This window comes from Pseudophryne corroboree, chromosome 2, assembly GCF_028390025.1.
Source record: "Pseudophryne corroboree isolate aPseCor3 chromosome 2, aPseCor3.hap2, whole genome shotgun sequence".
In the NCBI taxonomy this organism is placed as follows: Eukaryota; Metazoa; Chordata; class Amphibia; order Anura; family Myobatrachidae; genus Pseudophryne; species Pseudophryne corroboree.
Genome location: NC_086445.1, coordinates 347,673,184 through 347,677,292, shown reverse-complemented (window position 1 = coordinate 347,677,292; position 4,109 = coordinate 347,673,184).

Below are 4,109 nucleotides of genomic sequence, written 5' to 3'. Positions count from 1 at the left end.
TATCGTCTTTCCAATGATCACCAGTGCTAGCAGCGTTCAGCGTGTTCTCAAGCTGAACGTCTCCTGTGTTCCAGAGTTGCAGAGTATCTTTCAGTGGGACATTCCCTGTGCTACCAGCGTTACTGAGTATCTCTCAGTGGGACATTCCCTGTGCTACCAGCGTTACAGTGTATCACTCAGTGGGACATTCTCTGCGTTACCAGCGTTACAGTGTATCTCTCAGAGGGACACCTCCTGTGCTTCAAGTATTACAGGGTATCCCTAAGTGGAACGCCTCCCAAACTTCCAGAGTTACACTGAATCTCAAATCCTCATTTATTCCTTCAGCATCACTCACAAGTTCTTCATTCTTCTGTGTGCTTCAACATCGTTCTCAAATCTTCATTCATCTCTTCAGCATCGCTCACAAGTTCTTCATTCTTCTGTGTGCTTCAACATCGTTCTCAAATCTTCATTCATTTCTTCAACATCGCTCACAAGTTCTTCATTCTTCTGTGTACTTCAGCATCGCCCCCAAGCCTTGGCCACAACTAATTCTTTAGCATTACACGTCGGTTACAACGGCTAAGTTCTGCATGAGGAAAACCTACATCCGGCCATCCCTGCTCCGGCCCAGCTGTGGTTCCTCTTCCCTATCATCGGAAGAACCCCCGAGTTCTCAACACTCCCAACCCAGGCCAGTCACAAGCAGTCCCAGGGCCCTCCTCGGTTCCGACAGGAACAAGAGGACGTTGTCGGCAAACGCCAATATCTTTACCTCCTCCACACCAATACTAATGCCTCTGAATTGAGACCAATTCTGTAGTACCCGCAGCATAGGATCCAATGCCAAGTTGAAAAGCAAGGGCGAAAGGGGGCAACACTGTCTCGTCCTTCTGGTAAGCTCGATATTATCCCCCTTAGTCCCATTAATCAGTAATGAAGTGTACGGCTGGGTATAGAAATTTTTTATTAAGGATTGGAATGTAGGTCCAAAACCCCTCCTCTCTAATATATCATATGGATAGGGCCAAGAGACCATATCAAATGCTTTAGTCGCATCTAGGCTTAAAAGCATATTCGGAGTATCAGTCTGGAGATTTGCCGCCATCACTGTAGCTATGGCAGTGTGAATTCCTTTCACTGAATGTCTGCCCTTGGTAAAGCCCAGTTGATGGTCCATGAGCATGGACGCTAAAAAGGATTGGAGCCTGTCTGCCATTATCTTAGCTAAGATTTTGAAGTCAACATTCAAAAGTGTAATGGGCCGGTAAGAGGATGGTATTGAATGATCTTTATTGGGTTTTGGTAGAAGAGTTGTAAAAGCCTGATTGAAAGTGGGGTATATAGGAGACTCTGATTGGATATGTCTATATAAGGCGTGTATTGCTGGGATAGCATCATGATGCAGGAGTTTGTAATATTCTATGGAATAGCCATCCGGTCCCAGCGCTTTGTTTAGATGCATAGAGGAGATTGCCTTAGTAATCTCCTCCTCTGTAATCGCCCTCTCAAGGTCCTCCCTTTGTAAGGGTGTTATACAAGGGAGATTCGCCTCGTCTAGCAGTTTAGTTGTCAAAACTGGATCATGTGGGGTCGGTGTGTAAAGCTGATGAAAATAGTCCTGGAATGTCCGTACGATGTCCGCAGTTTTAGTGTGTAATGTATCAGTGCGACTGTCATGTATTATAGAAATGTGTCCACGTCGCTTAAAGCTTTTAGTCATGTTTGCCAGTAAAGTCCCTGTTTTGTTTCCCCAGCGAAAATATTTTTGTTTAGTGTAGTGCAATTTTTGCTGAGCTTGTGCTACTAAGAAACTATCATACAGTCGGCGGGACTCAACATAGGCATTGTGAGTGAGGGGATTAGGGTCTGAGATGTACTCTGCCAGGTGCGTCTGCATAGTATGTAGCAAGTCATTATGTTGTGCTTTGTTTACCCGATTTCTATACGCTATATATGACATAATGTGTCCCCTCATCACCACTTTGGACGTTTCCCAAAACAAGACAGGGTTGTCCCAATATTCCAGATTATCATCCAAGAACTCCGCCCATTTCAATTTGAGAAACCTTTTGAAATGTTCTGAGTGGAAAAGGTAAGAGGGGAATCGCCAGAAGAGAGGGCGTGAAGCCATGGAGCGAGCACTGAGCGTAACTGACACCGGTGCGTGGTCGGAGACAGCAGTGTCGCCTACCTGGTCATCCGTAGTGTCAGAGAGCAAAGGTGTGGACAACAGTATGTAATCTATGCGGGAGAAGGACCCATGGACCGCCGAGTGAAACGTGTAAGACTTATCTGTGGGATTAAACATCCTCCACGGATCAATTAAAGAATGATCCACTAGCAATCAAGAAATCTGACACCATTGAGGGGCCGTCCGGTTCATCGGGGCGGGCATTTATCAACCGAAGGGTCCGAGATTGTGTTGAAATCACCGCCTATTATGAATTCATGATTGCTTCTACTATGGAGAAGTTGCGAGATACGTTGGTAAAAAGCCGGCTGTTCAACGTTAGGAGCATACAGATTGAGCAGAGTGAACCAAGTATCGTATATCTGAACATCCATAAGAATATAGCGACCCTCCAGATCTAGGTCTGTATTCAAAATAGTATAGGGAAGGTGTCGGGCAAAAACTATTGCTACTCCGCGTGATTTGGTACGGTAAGGCGCAGAGAAACAGTTACCTATCCACCCATCACGTAGTGTAGAATCCTCCCCCCTCTTCCAATGTGTCTCTTGAATATAGACAATATCAGGCTTAAGTTTTTTAAGGGCGGAGGTCACTTTTTTGCATTTTATTGGGGTGTTGAGACCCCCCACATTCCATGAGGTGATTTTGATGGAACAGGGCAGTCGTTGGAAAGAACTGTGTGGCCTAGGACAAGGAGTAGTCATCCTATACCTGTCAAGGGGTGCATGTAGATGCGAGTACATCTAGTGGACGTGGGGTCACCCCTGTCCCAGCAAGCAGGGTAAACCCCAAGGGTACACAATAGGCATGGATCCGGGCCCAGTATAGAAAATAAAACCATACACAATGGGTATAACCATAAAAAGTCAGCTTCAAAAGAAAATTTTAAAACTTTTTCCCATGCAAACACAGTGCCAGCCCCTGAAGCGCGTTTCAGGGGGTGGCAAGCATAGACATAAACAAAACCAAACATAGAAAATAAACATCATAACAGCTGAAAATATAACATACAAGTGGTATAACCAAAAGTATCAATTATCACAAAGTCAGGAGAGTGTATCATCTCAATTCCAGAAAGCCACAAAGGCTCATTAATGTGGGGAGGAACCTAAGTGCGATCGGGCAAGCGAGCCCCCAGATTGGCGAGTCGGCTGTAAGTGGGCCCGGGCCTCAGTCGGATTATCAAAAATAAATGTCTGCCCATTTTCGGTGATTTTTAATTTAGCCGGGTACAACAATGCGAAGCGCTTGTTGTTATCAACCAGGAACTTACAAAGCGGGGAGAAGTCCTTACGTTTCTGGGCCACCGCGACGGAGAAGTCCTGGAAAATGAGGACACGATGATTCTCAATGACCAGGTCACGATTCCGTTTAAAAGCAACTAAAATCCTCTCCTTGTCACGGTAGTCCAGAAATTTAGCAATTACTGGGCGGGGCCTCCTATCAGGACCATCACGTTCTGGGCCCAACCTATGGGCCCGCTAAATACGAGGGACGTCCATGTCACTACGGAGGTTGAGCGCCCCGACCAGCTGTATACCTATAAAATCTATCAGGGCCGACCCCCTAACCTGTTCGGGGATACCCACAAAGCGAAGGTTATTTCGCCTGTGTCAATTTTCTAAGTCGTCCACCTTGTCGACAAGCGTTTGGTAGGAGGCCATAGTAGATGTGTTGGACGACTGTATGGCAAGTAAGTCATCCTCAATGTCACTAACCCTTTGTTCCAGTGCGCCCAGCCTATTAGTATGGTCAGTCAAGGAGGTTAAAGCTGAATCTAAGGACGTTTGTAATTTGTCTAACCTTTTGTCAATTTTAGGCATAAGCTGATTAAATTTGACCTCAAATCTGGGGAGGAAATTCTGAAGTTTTTCGTCTATCATAGGCATGAGTAGTTCGAATTTCTCCTCGATTTTTGGCATCAACACATTAA